A 20,139-nucleotide genomic window follows, 5' to 3' on the forward strand; every position below is an offset into this window, starting at 1 on the left:
AAAAAACTGTGGCATTTATACACAATGGAGTATTACGCAGCACTAAAAAATGACAAAATCATGGATTTTGCAGGGAAATGGATGGCATTAGAGCAGATTATGCTAAGTGAAGCTAGCCAATCCTTAAAAAACAAATGCCAAATGTCTTCTTTGATATAAAGAGAGCAACTAAGATCAGAACAGGGAAGAAGAGCATGAGGAAAAGATTAACATTAAACAGAGACTAGTGGGGGGAGAGAAAGGGAGAGAGAAGGGAAACTATGGAAATGGAAGGAGACCCTCATTGTTACACAAAGTTACATATAAGAGTTTGTGAGGGGAAAGGGGAAAAAAAAACAACAGAGAGAATTAAAACAACAGCAGATGGGGTAGAGAGGGAAGATGAGAGGGAAGGGGAGGGGGGATAGTAGGGGATAGGAAAGGTAGCAGAATACAACAGTCACTAATATGGTATTATGTAAAAATGTGGATGTGTAACCGATGTGATTCTGCAACTTGTATTTGGGGTAAAAAATGGGAGTTCATAACCCACTTGAATCAAATGTATGGAAGATGATATGTCATGAGCTGTGTAATGTTTTGAACAACCAATAATAAATAAATAAATAAATAAAAACACACACACAAATAAATAAATAAATAAATGAATAAATAGCAAAAAAAAAAGAAAAAAGAAAAATTTCCAATAAAATATTTCAAAGGACATTTTTTTTCTAAAAAGCACTACACATATAGTTAAAATAAATAACTAATTTTACAAATGACAAAATACAGATGTTTATAGCAATCACTTCAAAATTAATTAATATTTTATTATTGAATGAGAGTTTTGTAAGAAACTGTACCATCTCCTATCCTGAGAATTATCAATGCCTTTTTCTATTGATTTGGACATATTGCCCTGAAAGGTGCCTGTGGATACTCTTATCCTTAAAAAATTCTTTATAGTATTTAAACTGTCTCCATGGAAAGTTTCCTAAGATGTCAACTCTGAATACCACATTTTGAACATTTTAACAGGCAACTGTGCTATTAATATGCATGTGTGTGTTGCATCCCTCATGCAAAGATTTTTAAAATTTTTCTATGGAATTTTTCATGACCATTAATGATGAAAATTACAATTTGAAATATTTCAACTTTATTCTTTTCAACTATAGTACCCTCCAATTATTTTGATACTAAGGAGTAGAGGTTTCCTTTCATCAGGTGACGAGAAGCCTGCTAACTGTGAAAATCTATAAACCAAGAGTCAAGCAGGCTCCTCTTTAATGGAAGGAAGCTCTTCCTCTTGGAACTGAGCCAATGCCTACTGCAGAGAGTTGTACAAGGTACTGAGTGAAACATTTCATTGTTAAGAGGCTGAACTCAGGACCCCTTTTAATATATGTTACCTCTTATTATGGCAGAAATTTAGTTGGTTGTGTCAAAATGAAACTGTCAGTGTCTCCCCTGAAAGTTTTTAGTGGTTGTAGTGACAGATTATGCACTGGACATGAATGAAATGGGGCTCTATTTAAAGTGACACTATGAATTCACTCTCATCAGATTCATCAATTGTAATTCACTTATGTCCTTTTGCAGTGTTCAATCTGTCTCATCTGTTTCAATTGCCTCCTTTTCTACCAATATGTTTTTCAATTAGTTGCATAGAGCAATAACAGGGGTGACATGATAAGAATGAACTATGGTCTGCCAACAAGCTTCCATAGGTTCCCTGTACAGTTAAATAAACTCCATATCCTCAACTTGAAATCTGGATTTATTAATAGGTTGACAGAAAAAGCCTCTTCTCAAAAATTAATTAGAGCTCTGTTGAACTACATGAATTTAATACAATTCAGTTGGTATTTGATAGAATGTACTAGTTCGTAGGTGGTAGAGGTATTTACTCCATTCTATTTCCATCTGCTGATAGGTCTAATATAAATTTATATTGCATGTACATCACACATCTGGAAGTGAACCTGGCCTCTAAAACCCTACCCTACAGTTGCTATGCTGTGTTCAATTGATTTTCTTTGAATTTCACAAGCACCACACACAACTTATTTCTAACATTGCAAAATTCAATGAAGGTGCCTAGATTTAATTTATTTCTAGTATTCACAGATATCTCAGAAGTAGAAATTTAATATGGAGCCAGATTCATAAAAATACTTCATCATTAAGAGTCAAGGAAAAATGCTTTATGTACAGAAAATAACACTTTCCAAGATGCCCATATTTGTAGAGATAATCCAAATTATTATTTTAATTTTGTACATAATATCTATTCTGAGGTCATTCTCATTGTAACAAAACGTCTTAACATTTTTCTAATATGTACCAATTTATGAGAAATTCACTTTTTCCATGGTTTGGGGTTACACTGTTAGTGACTTTCTGTTCCCTTCCAAATCCTTTCTCTTCCTTTGTTTTCTAATTTTTTTTAAGAAGAAAAATTATGATTGCTTTTTTCCACAAACCTAAGAATACCTATTACAGTTAGGTGCTTGAATCAGGATAGTAAATTAAGATGATTTAATGGATGAATTAAAGGCAGAGAAGTGCAAAGTTTTCTGCAATGACCTGCTGAAATTTGGATGTTACTAAGTAGAAAGTAAAATTCAATGTACTGATACTCTGACCTAGAAACACCCTCAAACTCTGATTTAGTTTCTTTTCTTCTTTTACCCCAAATCCCAAGCTTGCAGACACTGAAAATATAGACTAAGCTGAGAAAAATATCCTCCAACATGTTGAATCAATTAATGTGAATTAAACTGACAGATTAGAGGACAGCTGTGACATCTTAGCAATTGGAGCTAATATTGTTATTATTTTATGAATAATTAGAAAACAAGTATAGATCATTATAAATGAAGAATAAAATGACCACCTTCTTGGATTATCATAAGTATTATAATTAATACTTACAATAATAATAAGTATCATCAGTATTATAGTTAATTAACACAGAGTGGATTTAATTTGAGATATTTATTGGTCCCCATATCTGTTTTAAAGGACTATTATTAAGTCACACAACAGTCAACTGTCCTCATGATATGTATATTTAATATTTAATGATTTATGTTGATCATTATATATGTAAGAAAGTGAAATTTCTGCACAAACTGTATCTAAATCATTTCCCTTCAGGAGAAACCCTCCTTGTGGTGGAGATGACTCTACCTCTCTCAGATAATGACTTCCTGTTTATTTTACTCAATGGCAGTCTTCAAACTGATACACATCATAAAAAACACAAAGTATATCCACTAACACACTGCACATTGAGGAAAATATCACGAAGTAGGAGGCTATTCCAGAGTATTGCTTTTATTACTATTTCTGTAATTTTACACTATTTTGTATACTTGTCATGCTCATGTCAAACTAAAATCAAATAAAAACAAAATATTTTACCATTTTACTTTTACATTTTTAGAATATTGATAGTATTTATGTTTACAACACCATTAAAATGTTTACAATTCAAAGATAAAATGTACTTAATTTGAGTGCATAGCATATTAAGCTTTATTCATATTGAAGCAACTCTATAAATGAGAAGCTATATAAATGGGCCACAAGGGCTTTATGGTTTTGATTTCCTTCAGCATTCTTTCTAGTTTTAAATACAATTTAACACAAGGAAAACAGTACCTGCTTTCTGAAAAAGGGTCCAAATTATTCTGTTGAACAAGGAACTGGTTTCTGTAAAGTAATCCTTCTGTAGGGATCATGCAGAAATCATGCTTTGTAGATCTTGAATGGCATTAAACAGCAATCTTTTAAGAACACCTGTTTAAAAATGAGATTATTGTGATTAAAATGGCCCTTTTTCACTTTTTTCTTTATTTGACCAAAAACCACATTTTATTAAATATTTCCTATCAGTTCTATTTAGTTAAACAGGCAATCACTATTTTTTTTTGCCTATACAAATACTTATAGATTTATTTTTTTCCATATTTGTGTTGAATAAAATATAGAAGAATATCACTGTAAGCATTTATAAATTACAATAGCTTAATATATTTAACATATTAATTCATACCTTCATTTTCATCTCTTATCATCTTCATAATTATTTTAAAATAATCCCATGCTATCCTTAGCATGTGTAACTTTATTCTATTATTTAATTCATTTAAAAGTTTTAAAATGTGTAGTATTCCTTCATAAAAGCTTACAAGTTATTCACATTTTAAAATGTCTTGAGAACTGTTAGTGCCTGTTCTCTGGTGACCCGTAAAATTTACATATGTGAGCCATCTCCGTTTTCTTTAATTTTAACAAAATTCATTGTTCCATGAAATTAACCATTCAATGAAAATTGTACTTGAATAGAATTTATTCTTTGATAGATTTGTAAATGTTCCAGTATAAAAAACAGAGCATAAACACACACACACACACACACACACACACACACACACACACATATGTCAAATAACTAAACTGGAATAGAAATTTTGTAATATTAGATTAATGACTGAAGGTCATGGACTTCAATTCCATATTAAGATTATACCAAGAGTCAGGGAAATCTAAGGTGCATATTTAATAAGATTAAAAAAGTATTTAAATTCTGCGTAGTCCACACCAAGATCATTGATAATATGACTATATTTTATATTAGTTGGAACCACAGGAAACTTTCGTTTCCCTGACACTAAGGTGATAGCAATTTCATATGAGTAAACATCAGATATTTTTTTTAACCCTGGCTTTTATTTCTGATATCAAATCCAAATTCCAAATGTCACTGGAGTACACAATTGACTTTTTAAAAGTGACACTGAAAGTTAAATCTTTTTTGAGTCTTACTCTGTGTACAAAATCATGTGAGAAAACAGGTAACATATCCTGATGTCTTAACAATCAAGCTGGTGTCATTTTTGTCGAGACTAGAAGCAAAAGGACTATGAATTGCTTTCCTTGTTTTTTCCTTCCTTCTTCTATCTCTTTCTTCCTTCAATCTTTCTTTTCTTTTCTTTTATTTTTTTCTTCTTTCTCAACATTTTGGGAATTATAAATTTCTACTCTGTGGCTTAGCACACAAAATTTAAAAAGAAAAAGAAAGGCAAACGTGTGTGTGTGTGTGTGTGTGTGTGTGTGTTCTTTTTCCTTTTTCTTTTACTTTCTTTTTTTTTTAATTTACAAACTTTGGTAGGCAGAGAGTGACTTAAGAGAACAGCAATATTTGACTTGGGATTTGAAGAGTTGTGTTTCTCTCGGTTTGGGCTATCATTAGGAAGAAGTCTTTGGAAGTCAGAATTTGTTCTCCCATTGCTATCACTGCTTCTTACAATTACACAGTGCATCACCTTTCTCTCTGTTGGGAATAATGAGGAATTTAAAAGAGGTACTTAATACATAAATGAGCTTCCCAACATGTTCAGTACATACTGAGCAGGTAATAAATATCAACAATTATTATTATCCCACTTTAATTATTAATATAGCAAAAGAAGTAATTATTGTGAAAAGTGTTAACAGTAGTGGTTGTTATCATTTACCACCTCCCTTCCCAAAGAAACAAAACCTCTCAGTTTTGTCTTATTAATAAGCTCATGGCTGTTTTTAAGAGAGCTTGTTGTGGTATAGAAATTACTCAATTGGAGTCCAAGTCAAATTTCTTCAGGTTTCTGACACAAAGTTACTATTTATCATAAGTAAATTATTTATAATTTCTGGGGATAACGATTTCTGATCCTATGCCTACTAAAATGTTATAATAAAAATCTTAATAAGCAGAGTTTTACATGTGTCAGTATGTCAGTTGCTATATCTCAAGTTACATGTTATGAAAGATTAAGAACTTTGGCATCCTATACTTTTTCTCTATTCCTTTTAAAAATCAGATTCAATTTTACTCTAATACCTTAAGAACTTTTACTTGGGGACTTACTCAAAAAAAGTTGAATCACCCCATTATTCACAACTCTGCTTCACTCACTTTCAGTCAACATTAATTTATCTTGGATGGCTTTGATGAAACTAAAAAAAATCTAATATGGATTTTACTTTACATAAAGAAACATGAGCCCTTACATTCATCTTGAACTTATAAAAGACATCCAACCACACTATATTTTTTTCTTTTCCACATTCCTAAATGATTCTATTTAAAATTATCTCCAATGTATGTCTTCTTTTTAGTAATTGTTTCTCTTTTATTAGATTTGAAAAACATTTTGGCCTTATTCCAGGGTGATTATCTTTAATAGAATCTGTTCATAATTTTCTATTCTTAATGTATGGATGGCTAGGGAAATGAATATCTTCAAAAGCCTTATAACTAAGCCTTGAATTGTTATTCACTATGTACTGACAACACAGTGACTCTAAGAACAGCTCTGCTCTTTAGATTTCAAATGGCCACACACACTTTCTCAACACCACAACCTACTTCATCTTTTGCTGAATTCTATTCTTACATAGTGCAACCCAATTCCACAGACAAGATATCCTATACTTGCTTTGTTTTTATATCTCACATTAAATTCCACTTATTGTTATCTACTTTTCTCAATATTTTACTTTTCTTTTCTTGTATCTTTTTTTTTTAATTTTTTATTGTTGGTTGTTCAAAACATTACATAGTTCTTGATATATCATATTTCACACTTTGATTCAAGTGGGTTATGAGCTCCCATTTTTACCCCATATACAGATTGCAGAATCACATCAGTTACACATCCATTGATTTACATTTTGCCATACTAGTGTCTGTTGTGTTCTGCTGCCTTTCCTATCCTCTACTATCCCCCCNAATGCAAATCAAAACCACCCTAAGATACCATCTCACTCCAGTAAGATTGGCAGCTATTATGAAGTCAAACAACAACAAGTGCTGGCGAGGATGTGGGGAAAAGGGTACACTTGTACATTGCTGGTGGGACTGCAAATTGGTGCAGCCAATTTGGAAAGCAGTATGGAGATTTCTTGGAAAGCTGGGAATGGAGCCACCATTTGACCCAGCTATTCCCCTTCTCGGTCTATTCCCTAAAGACCTAAAAAGAGCATGCTACAGGGACACTGCTACATCGATGTTCATAGCAGCACAATTCACAATAGCAAGACTGTGGAACCAACCTAGATGCCCTTCAATAGACGAATGGATAAAAAAAATGTGGCATTTATACACAATGGAGTATTACTCTGCATTAAAAAATGACAAAATCTTTTCTTGTATCTTATCAGGCTCCTAAGTGTTGGATTCATCAATATTTGATCCTGTTCCTTCTTTAATTCCTTCTCTGCTGTCTTCCTAGGCAATCCATAACTTCATTATACAACTTAAACACAGAATACTTTCAAATTTATTTTCAGATTTTCCTGCTTGTTTTTCTCAGTGTCATGACAAGATTAACATGTCTAAACATGAAACCCGGAACTGTGTCTGCTTTCCTTTGTGACCCCTCATTATAGCAGCCACAATAATCACCTCACTGCCTGGAGTCTTCAGTCTGTGAGTGATTCTACCATCTCCCCAGCTTTGTAAGACACGAATCTTAAAGCCATTCCTAACATCTCATTCTTTCTCACCCACAAATTCTATTTTTTTTCAAAATCATGTTTATTTGACCTGTACGTCTATCTCAGATCTGTTTCTTCTCTGTTGTTACTTCTGTTTAAATTAGTTTTTTTCCCCCCTTACAGGTGGCAATGAATTTCTCTGCCTGAATTCTATTGCTGTTTTCCTTTACAGTTTAGTTTTATTTATCTGTACCCAAAATGCAATTAAAATAGCAAATCAGAAAAAGTACTGAATATGGGGGCTTTTTTCCTGTTTCTGTACTTTATGCATCCCACTGAGTCTACTAGTACACACATAATGTCTTGAATCTCTATTATGAGCTATGAACTACGTTGATCATTGGAAATTCAAAAGTAAACAAGATGAGGACCTTGACCATAACCACTTTATGTCCCATGAGTGAGAATGATGAATAGCCAGTGCCAATGTTACAAGGTAAGGGCTCTAATAGGACACTGACTAGGTGGTGTGGGATCAAAGGGAGACCATCCAGTCCATTGCTGAGCATTTAAGGGAGGATTTCAGTAGGGAGGATTTCTAGGCTGGAGCAAGACAGGAACTTAATTAAACACATATGTTCACACTTATGACAAAGTATATGAGTTGTATCAAGTGCTCATGGATATTGTTTGCTGCATCAAGGAAATTTTCCAAGTTGTGAAAATTAAAAACAATCCATGTGATAAAAACCAAAAATGATAACATTGGTTTCCTTACTTTTACACAGATTAGTATCATAGTTTACAAAACACGTCCAGTCCAAATACATTTGACCATTGTAGCCTTTGAATCATTGTTGCTGATTTCAAGAAGTTTTAATTTTTACAGAAAGTCTATGGCCTACAGAGGTTATCGAAATTCATAAAAGTAGAATCCACTTTTTCTATAGAGAGTATAAAAATCTGTCCTTTTTAAATGAACATCATTGATCTAACTCTGTGTAGACAACTGCTCAAATATTCAACTACTGCCACATGTTCTTATTGATCGTTCAAGAATATTTAAAATTTTAACATTTAATGTAAGTGTTGATTATATTGTAGTTAACCATTCATGATGTGCAGTCAATTTTTAATGATACCAGGTGTATCATCCTAATTCCAGATTAACTACATCCCACTGACATGATTTCTTCCCCACCCTGCTGCCACCTGTCTGGTACCAAACCTGCTCAACTGTGGAAACTGACAGCTGGTTCTTCAAGGGGGAGTGATGGGAGCAGGAGTCAGGTGAAAATGGCTCATTAGCAATGAAATGGAAAAAATTTGTAGAGTTCCCCGTGGACGTTTTGGAAGATGTGTTTCTCTCTTCAATTGCCCAGTTGAGATTTAAATGAAAAAATGCATTTAATTCTTCAAAGTTTTTGAAATTCTTGTGAGATGACACCATCATATTTAATCAATTTATTTATAGTTTCTCCAGTGAGGATTTCATTTTAACATAAACCACAATAAATACTGAAAAAAAAATTGGCTTGCTGAGCATGTTCAGGAATGGTGCACTAGGAAAAATCCTAAAATTGGGAGTTGGCATACTGAATTCTAGTCACTCATTAGCTATGTAAAATCACCTTGTTCCTTGTTCCCTCGTGTCCTCTAGACCTCCGACTACAATTGAAGAAAACAAAATTTAACAGCCAAAGGTGATTGAATTACTTGTAATTGTATAGTTTTTTTCTCCTTCTCATGTTTCCTTGGGTTTTATTTAAAGTTATCAATAGAATCTTATCTCCCTCAAATATCTCTATTATATATGTGGGCACTTAAATTGTTTAAAAGATACTTTCCTTGCATATACAGAATGTTTAAAATATCAAAAAGACAAAGTTTTATACTTGGGGTTTAAAATAGGGTATTTTCAGAAAAATGCAAAGGCAAACCTGTTATTATGAAATAAAAATACATACTTTTTGTAAAGAACTTTCCACCTGCCAAAAAACTATTTTTGATTGAAACACTTATAGGAAGTTTTGTCATAGTAAGTTGTTACAGAGTATCCCCTAAGTGTGCTCCAACTATGGAAAGTTAGTTTTGTTTGAGACATTTTTCTCATTTCTAAGATAAAAAAACTGTAGAAATATAAAAATGATAAAAAATTTTAATATACAAAAATAGCTGTGAGTGCTTTGTGGGTCCTGACAGCATCTGTAGGTAGTGGTGTCTTTGTTTTAGGATGTCCAAATGTTAGCAGCAGGCTGATATAACAAGAATAACCCTGAACACATCAAGACAGGCTGGCAAAGTTCCCAAAATAAACTCTTATACAACTGCTCTCACCCTTTATGTCTTTTGAACTCCTTTCTCACATTTATGCACTTGTCTCCTGACCTTCCTCATTTCCTGATAGCCTGAAGCTCTGCCATTAGTAGCAGCCAGTAGAAGTCATACTGTTACATCTGTCACTATTAGTTAAGAATACCATTCAACTTCAAGATAACTAGAATTTTTCTTCCATAGTCCTTTTTTTGCCTCCTCAGTGAGGAGGGTGAAAAGGGCTGCCTACAGCAAATAACTGAGCGTAGAATTGGTTGTTGAAATATTTCATTTCAAAAAACCATGAACTCCCAGTCCAACCTTGTTACCACCATTTGTCTCACATTTGCCACATGTGTCTTCTGTCTCGAAAAACTTTTATCTCCCTTAAACCCAATGCTATGGAGTAAAGCTGCTTTTTCACACACCACTGAAAAAAAATCTTCACAAAGAAGACAGCAGGTTGAAGGCAGTTTTCACAGCCTGTATTCTTTGAGAATCCTGAGAATCTTTGAGAGCAACTAAAGCTGAAAAAGGTGATTCTTGACTTTCCACCACGGGCACTGCAGCTGTTAGCACTTCTGGTGTCAAGGTACAAATGTCACGAAGGTACTGTCAGTGAAGTAACACCCATGAAAAACAGGCTGGCAGCATGGCTGGGTGCCAGAGCCCATCATAGTTTCCTTATGCCCTGCTTGGAGCTGGACTTCTATTATCACTATTCCCTCCAATTGCTCTTAATTGAAGCAGAGGGGTTTCCTCCACATCAATGGAATAAAAGGGCATTTCTTCAACTTTGCTAAAAAGTGTGATTTCAACAGTGAAGACTAATTGAGGTGCTTAGAACATTACGGTTCAGCTTTCTGAAATTCATAAATATATATGACATGAGAGAAAATGGGTCAAATTAAAATCCATTCCCCAAAGCCCACCTCAGAATCACCTGGAGAGTAGAACACATTTGAAAATTTCTTTAAATAGGTGAGAGATACACAACTTTAATAAACTTTAATGTTTATTTTCATAATTTATGAGTTTTCAGAAGATTTTCAATGTATTTTAAAATGATTTATCAATTAAATGATTTCCCAGTCATCAAGAAATTCTGGAATATTTTAAAACGATCTACAGAAAATTATTGTGTTATACCTTGCCTTTCCAATTTGATATTGGTACAATGCCATAATACCTAAGAGGCAGGAGGAAGATACCTTTTTCTAGGGATGGACTTCAGGGATTTGAACATTGACAAACTGTCTGGTCTCATTAATTAATTAATGATTTGCAGTTATCATTAGCTTCAATTGTAGATATGATCATTTACTAAACAACTGTCAGCATCCTATAGAAGGATGACCTTGGAAGATAGCTTATGGATACCTTTTCAAAAGATATCTGTCATCATCAGAAAACAGTAACAGCTCCTCTAAAAAAAAATACGTATGCACCCTGAGTCATCTAATTAAAAGACCAAACATCATGGGCTTTACCTTCCCAAGTCCACTTTTCAAATTCACATACACACATTCCCATGAGATATACAAATATACTTGCTTCACTACCATTTGGACATTTCTATTGAAATTGTTCTTGCAAAGGTTATGAGTAAAATTCTAATTAAAAGAAATAAGGTAAGAAAAAATATCACTGGCTTGCACTGTCTTTAATGAGTTCAGCCCCCTTCATCTTCAAGTAATCAACATCAGGGTCCTGTTTATAGCATTTATCTTCCATGCTTCTAAGATCTAATCCATAAACCCACATGGACAACTTATTTTCCTATTAATCTCATGATTTTCATACCACCTCATAGCATTCACTTTTTAAATATTACCTATTTTTTTCCATATGGCTTTGTCCACATGGTGCTTTGACAAATACTAAGAAAGATAAAATAAAATATAAAATATAAAACAAATTTTTAGACGCTGATTTTTTATTTGAACCATTCTGATGTAGTATTTTGCTGTATTTTGTGATTATGAGTCAGATATACATGTCAATTCTGGACCTCCTTTATCATATTAAAGTTCACCCTGGTGCTTTGGTACTCAGACAATGGCAGTGGTTTCCTAACAGCTTTTCTCTTCCTCTTTCTCTGATTAATTTGTCCTATCTTTGAACTATAACTGTATAGCTTTCTTTCAACAAAAACACAGCACCACACTTATGAGCAGAGCACCCACAGGTTTCCTTCTGTCAACAAAAAATGTTCAAAATCTTTGCTTATTACCACCTATTTTTTCCAATTCCATTATCTAATAGTCCCTATGCTCATTACACTACTTACCAAACCAAATGCTTTCATCATTCCACGTTGTAGAGAGTATGCCTCACTCCACATGGATTAAACACCAATATATACCCCACCATTTATTACTTTGCTACTCAAAGCATGTGCTGTAGAACAGCAATATAAGGATCATCTAGGCCTTTATTAGAAATGCAGAATCTTAGTTCCGCCCCAGACCTACTGAATGAGGATTCATGATGTTACAAAACCCTACTCTACAACAAATGTACCTCTTCCCTGAAGCCACTTGCTTTTTCATTTTACCAGAATATATTTTTATATTCCTACTGCAGTGTGAACACTAGAGGACTATGGATACTTTTAATATCCTGACAGTTGTTGCCTGCCTCATCTTCTTTCTCTTTTCCTTTTCCTCCTCCTTCTCCTCTCCTTTTTTACTTTCCCTGCTCTCTTTTCCCATCCATTATTAATAAACATAGTTGGAATAGGAGTTGCTGTATTGACCCATTCCTATGGCTGTGTGCCAATCAACTGCTTGTGTTTTTCCTTTCAATCTAGTGACCACTTGCTCTAGAGAAGGATGCAGTTTTATCTCTGCACAGGTAGTAACAACTCTCTCTGTAAACATAAAGAAATAGAAACATAAGGAAATGGAAAACTAATTACTCTACTTGATTGGCATATATTTAGATCTATTAAAATATCACACTGTACCCCATAAATATGTACGATTATAACATGGTAATTAAAGTAATATAAATCTCAAAAACCTGTCATTTGATGATGAAAGTAAAACTAAACTTTACAAACAGTAAATAAATCAAAATAATTATTTGGAATATGATGCTATATGACTAACTGTACATGGTATGAAAAATCCATTTTTATGAAATAGAGGAAATAGTTTAAAATCCTTCAAGTGGAAGAATAATAGGACCTACCTTATCAATCAAGTTGTATCTGCTTAGTAATTAGATAGATTTTTAAAAATTATAAGTGGCTAAAATATTTCTGTTGTTTAAAGTATTTTACATAGATTTGGATAGCAACAAAAATTAGAGTTTTACTAATTAAATAGATTAAGGATTGTTTGGAAATTTATGTCTTAAATTTTTATGTATGCTATACCACTGGGAAAACATATGTACCTTTGAAACTGGAATTAGTCATTTATCAAATATTTGTTGACAACCTGGATCTTTAAACTTGATTGAACTGGTCAAATGGTTTTACACCTTACATGTTTCTGTTGAATGATTTGGGTTTAAATCTACTTTATGACTCATGTTTCTGGATACCTTAGGGGCAGACTGTCCTAATGGAGCCTAGTATGGACTCATCATAGAATATCTTTGTGTGGATAATTTCTTTATGGGTCAAATTCTAGGGTATGAATAAAGCTGAAATTACACAAAATAATGGCATGGTGCATTTTTGCAAAGATAATTTTTATATTTAAATGTAAATTATTAGAATAAATATTTGCTTCTAAATCATCTTAACTTTTACAAAGTTTAAATGGGTTTTTATTAAATGGACTTTATAAAATTATAAAATATACAATTACTGAATATGAACTTCATGTTAATCAATTCTTTTTGTAAAGGTGACTACATTATCTTTGACATGTATACTTGGAGGCAAAGTAAAATGTTGAAATTCCTATATTCTATGGTAAGTTGAATTCATTAGATATACATAAAACCCTAAATAAGTAATTTTTGTCCACTCTTTCAATAGGCAAGATTTTTCTGATGTTCCAGATTTAACACATTTATAGTACATTTGTAGCTATCTTAATAAGTCATGATTCTGGAATAAATAAGTGGATGGGCATGTTTTTCTTAGATATTAAAGATTCAAATTAAAAATGAATAATAAGATCACCTTTATAACCAAAGTAGTGAATATCTATGTGAAACTGCAAATAATTCAAGCTAAAAGTGGGTCACAATGATTTACATATTTCAAGATAATTTTCTTTTACTCTGGAATCATGACCTACATTTGTTAAATTATTTGGTTGGCATGACCTTATCTACCGACTGTTAAAGTTTATTTGTCTTATATTTGATTTCTGTTCCTTAAACTTATTATCCTAGAAAACATAACAGTGGTAGGGGAAAACAAAACAAAACAAAACAAAAAGCCTATTGATCCCTTTGGCAATGTGACATGATACCTGAGAGGAAGGCAAACCCTTCTATAGAAAATTAAGTGTAGTGGAATTCCAACTAGTTATAGATGCTCTATTTTTATCATTTCCTTTTGTGCTTTTTCTGCTAAAACAACTCTTTATGTCCAGTCTATGAATAGAATGACCATTTTATTAAAATATTGTTTCCTTCTCTTTTTAATAGAATACCTGCATTTACATCTACAGGCTTCTGACTATTTTGATCATTTAATTGTTTTGGGACCTAGGATAAAACACATGATTTCTCTGAATTCTTTTCCACCTCCTATTAGCATAAATTGAGAATAAAATAACAAAGGCTAATATTTTCTGAATTCTTAGTAAATGTTGCAAAATATTCAAAAATTTTGCTTTATTTGTAGTGTGTCTCACAGTAATCTAGTGCAAAACAGAGCTAAAGAAAGGCTATATAATTTGTCACCAGGATACAATTTTGTGTAGGCAGACTTAGTAAAGCCATCATCTTAACTGTGAATACGTTATATTCCATTCTCCTGAATGAGAGAGAAAGGTATTACAGTAGAAACTATTAAGTATCCCACAGAAGGAAAAAGTGGTATTTCCTGCAGCTTCTGCATTGTATGAAACACTATTAATTTAATGTTCACAATGACCCCACAAAGAAATAATCATTATGATCTTTAACACAAGATAAATCCTAGGCTCATAAGAGGATGTATAATTTGCCTCAACTCAAAAGACATAAGGCAGTATAATTTTTCAAAACAACATATGTTGTCTTTAACCTAGTTGCTTCACATTATATCTTTTTCCTTCTCAAACAACATTGTTACTCATTTGCAATTTTTGAGGAAACAAATAATAGGTATGCTCCTGTTATATAATATTAGATTTCTTTTTGTTTATTTGTTTTGTTTTTCTTTTGTTAGACTGATTCAAAATATGTACTCAAGTATCTTTGGAACATTTTCTTAAATAGATTTTTTTTGTACTTCATTTAAAATGAACAGCCTGATCACATTTAAGAAGTGATTTGGTAGCCACTTGAAAATTCTTTCCTGGCTAAAAGGCAGTTGCAGTCAACAAACAGCCATCTGTTGTATCCTCTGGGAGAGTAGTGGGGGTGGTATGGAAACCTGCAGAGAATTTGGCAAATTATATCACTAGATAGTAAATATGCTTAAGAGATAGTAGTTAGATAGCTATAGTCAGTGGAATATGGTATGCAGATGATTAAGATTAATGTTATTACTAATACAATAAAACTAGCAGGAAGGAAGAGACATAATTTCATTAATATGACTATGTTATTTATTTTAAGAGACTTTTTCCAAGTTTTCCATTCCAAATACTAGTGAAAATTTATTAGAATGAAAAGCTACAGTTTAGTAAAGAATACAGTCTACTTTTTAACTGCATTAAAAATACTTCAGTCCACCTTGTGATTCAAAGCAACTGGAATAAACTTCAAAATAAAATAGTTAACTATTTTTTTTAAAAGAGGCTTTTTGAAAAGGCCTACATTTCAAGAACCACTTGAAAATAAATTTAACATTTTGATATTTATACCTCTGGAAAAGATTAAATTATGTTCCACTTAGTTAAAGCAAAGTACTCATGGGCAGTCTCTGACCCAAGGGACAAATTCCAGAATGGCATTGTGACATGCTCTTTGGACCTTCTCCATAGAAAAAGAACCATAGTTGGTGAAAATTGTTGAAAAGATAAAATAGGAAATGGTTCTAAAAGCATACAGAAAATAACTATATACTCATGAAGATCTACTAATTTGTCTATGCTACTGACCAACAGCCTACTCTCTGGCTCCACTGCCCAGCACTCCCCAATTTTACCGTGATGAAAACGTCTCTGTCTCTATGGTTTGATGTGGAATGGGCTCCCTTACCCCCAGTATCTCATTGAGGGCTAAGTTTTCTTAATCTCTAAGAAATCATTTTATGTGATCAATTCAACCCTGAAATCAGAATGTGACAATGATATTGTTGTGGCATGGCTCTGGAAGTTTCATGTATTAGGCCTGGTCCCCAGTGCAGTGAAGATCAGAGATGGGGTGATTAGAAACTGATTGGATCCTGAGGGCTCTATCTTTATCAAATGATTAATAGATGTGATGGACTAATAATATGACTGGACTACTGGGAAACAGTGAAAACTGTAGGCAGGTAGGGTATGATTGGAAGAAGAAAGTCACTGGGGGAATACCACAGGAACTATATTTTCTCCCTGGTACCTTTCTCTGTCTCTCAGTATACTTCCAACTTCTAGGATCTGAGCAGCTTTATTATGCCACACACTTGCACCATGAAATTCTGTCTCTCCCCAGGCCTACATCAATGGAGTCAGCTAACCACAGGCTGAGAGTTCTAAAAGTTCTATATTTTATTATTATAAATTGTTTATTATCTCTAGACTCTTCCTGTTTTAAGACTTTTGTGTCTGGTATTTAGGTAAAATCAAATAAAAGCTAACACAGGCATTTAAATGTATATAATAAACTTCAATACAGATAAAAAGACAAAGAAGAGAAAAATGGCAAACTATTATGAACATGTTTACAGCTTAATAGCATTTTATAATTTATTACATGGCAATGTCATTATTTAGGATAATATTTTTAGTTATGTCCTTGAGTCAAGTTTTTCAAGATTTTAAATAATACTATTGTAAAAGTACTTCTGAAAATACATTTGCTTATGGTACATAATATTTCCTTTGGAGTTGATTACTCAGATATTGAAACATTTTAACTGTTTTGATTCACATTAACAATTGCTCTAAAAGCTACTGTGTTGATTTATTATTTTGCCACAAATTATCAAGTAGCATAGCATCTCTCACTTCAGATGCATATGTGTGTGTATGGGTGTGTGCATGCATTTGTAACTTTTGAACTATAATCTACATATGGAAACTGTACATATTTGGAGTACTTTGAGTATAATCTGGAGATTTATTAAATGTATACACCCCAAAATAATCACCTCAAAAATCAACACCCTTAAAATTAAGATAATTAAGATGCATAAAATGAGAACCACTTTTACTTATACCTTGATACATTTTCTGACCTTTATTAAATGTATACAATACCAAACAGAGAGCAGCAACACTGATAAGTGGAAGTTGGGGCTACTACAACAACAGCTGTGATTGACAGAACAGGCTCCTATATAATGGAAAAAAAAAACACACACACAATTTTTTAGATCCTTGGTTAGATCCTTGGCCAGTTTCTCAGATGAAAATTCACAGGGACTATGCACTTTAGGCTTAGAAATTTCTTAAGGATCTATGAAATTTCTTAAGGCAGCAGATGTTAGGAGGCTGAGAGCAAGCAAAAGATCAGGGGTATCTGAGTGATGAGAATATATTAGTCCTTGGCTCAGCCATAATGGAGAGATGTTGATGGATAGCCAGTGATTTCCACTGGAATTCCACAAAGGATGGGTAATTTGGAGGAAGAACAAATGACATAAGAGTATAAGTGATACATTAGAGTAAGCCAAAACATAGCAAAGCAAAGCAAAACAAAACTAACATAGAGGCAATATCACAAAACTGATAGTAGACCTGTTTGGCACTAGGAGAGGCCTGCAAAAACAGTAGAACTCTGAGCTATTTAAAGAAAAAGGAAAAATATCACAGAATAGAAATAAAATAGTTAATATACAGATACACAAATGACTTGGGTATTGAATCTGTAGATGGCAGAAAATAATTTGAAAATAAATATTGTTGGATACTAAGGAAAGAAAAATATAGAAAATTGATAAGTGATAAAGTATTATAGTGGAGAATTATAATACAATGAAAATTAAATCTATCAACTGGAATGATAAAATACATATCTTGAATGCAAACACTGAATAGGTTTAACAGCAGACTCAACACAGCCAAAGACAGGATTGGTGAATTTGAAGAGAAGTCGATAGCAAATATACAAACTGAAGCCAGGTAGAAAAATAAAAATGAGAACAGAAAATGAATGACTTCATGTCACATGGCTCAAACACCTAACTTAAGTGCAATAGGAATTTCAAAAAAAAAAAAGAGAGAGTTTGGAAAAACATCAATATCTAAAGAGATAATATTTTCCTAGATGCTTGTAGTTATTTGTGTTTTCTTTGTGCTCTAGTTCTAATTTTGATACTTTAACATTTTGCCTTCTATTTCTAAAAGTTCTATATTTTATTATCAATTGTTTATTATCTCTAGCCTCATAAATCAGTATTATAACATAATGAGACCCTCACCCATTTTTAAAAGAATTCTCAGACTCTCAATGTTTTATGTATCAAATCCAAACTCGCTCAATATGGTTTGTGAAAACGTCCCTGAACATCCCTAGTTAAGTTACTTACTTCTTAGTTTTAAAAGTACTTGCAATGTATCTATGCCTATATTACTGTGGATATGTAATTTGTTTATTGGTCTGTTTCTTCTACATTGATGTGGAGTATTCAACGTCTCCTTATGTGTAATTCTCTGTAAAACTTTCTTGAATTGATGAAAGAATAAAATGAATGTGTCATAAAAATGGAGTAAGAGGCTATGATTTACAGTTAATACTAAAAGGAAAGAAGAGGAAGCCAAAGCTGCAGAGTATAGTTTGGATATTCTCCATTATCTTGACAGTAAATTAGCTTTTCATTTTAATGTTACTTTCTTTCAGAAGAGTTTGATGCATTTTAAGTTGATGCAGCAGTGCATGTTATTAAAGCCAGGAATCATAAATTATTCCTTAAATCATTGAGTCTTGGGAAAATAGAAAGCCAATGAATCACATACCATTTGAATATTGATTTAGTTTCTGTGTGAGCCTGTGCTGGTGTATGTGCTTGGCTCCAGCAGGTCTGCATGCTTTCTAATTTGCTTGAAAACTGCGTGAAAATATTCCCATGGCCCTCTTGTAAAATATGACAGCCTGACATTTTCTTTAATTACAAGACCTGATCTGTTTAATAGCACAAAATTGGCCTCCAATTTGACAGGCCTCCCCTTCAAAATCAATGGTTAGACTCTAGGGCACCAGCTTGGTCATCAAGATCAATATTAGAAAAAATATAGCTTGTCAAGACTTCTCAGCCTCTTATTGATTCAAATGGGGAGCAGCTCAAAGATTGAATAATGATATTAGAGCTCTGGTCCAACAAACAGAAGCTCTTTACATTAATTTCTATATAGGCAGATGAATCTATGATAAATGACACAAGCATAATATAATAATCCAAGAGGCTATCATTAGATAAAGCTAAACGTTTTCCAGGGAAAAACACATATATTTTTGAATATTCTTTTTTAGATCGTTCAGCATGTAAAAAAATATATAAAAATTGTTACCTTGGTCTTATTAAAAACAACAATAAAAACCACTAGAAATTTCTCTCACTGCTATTGAAGAAGGAAAATCACCAAAAAAAAAAAAAAAAAAAAAAAAAAAAAGAAAAGAGGAAAAAATATTCTGAGAAGAAAAAATAATATTGAGCAACTTTTAAAAATTAAATTATGGTGAAGTTTTAGAAAGAATATTTAACTAAAAATCATTGCTCCTTATTTTTAGTGCTAAATAATTTTATTGTTACTCAGATATCTAAATAGATGTAGGCCTTGGTTTTCTAATCTTCCATGTGAAGAACTCAAAGTGTTATTCTAACTCTTAGACAAAAGCACCTAACAATGTGTTAGAGTCTGTAAACAAGTCAAAATAACACCTGGCATTTTGCCAGGGGAATGTTAAAGTTCGTAAACAAGTCTGGATGGTGCCTGGCAAAATGTCAGAGGGAGTGGTTTGAGAAGTAACAAAACCGAGCCATTAGGTGTAGAGATTCCTGATTGGTTGACTGATGTATCTAGTTTATGCTAATTAGATAAGCTGTGTGGAATGTATAAATACTGCTCCTGTCCTGCAATAAACGGCTCC

General features: G+C 32.7%; 1 protein-coding gene across 1 annotated transcript in view; it reads right to left on the reverse strand.

Moving 5' to 3' along the window:
* Cntn5 (contactin 5) overlaps window positions 1-20,139 on the reverse strand; it is a 1,225,793-nt gene that overhangs the window by 969,779 nt on the left and 235,875 nt on the right. The window contains exon 2 of the mRNA XM_015489961.2: window positions 3,652-3,789. The gene's annotated coding sequence lies outside the window, so the exon portion shown is untranslated. The remainder of the gene's footprint in view (window positions 1-3,651; window positions 3,790-20,139) is intronic.

The sequence above is a fragment of the Marmota marmota genome, unplaced genomic scaffold (genome assembly GCF_001458135.2).
Source record: "Marmota marmota marmota unplaced genomic scaffold, marMar, whole genome shotgun sequence".
NCBI lineage: Eukaryota > Metazoa > Chordata > Mammalia > Rodentia > Sciuridae > Marmota > Marmota marmota.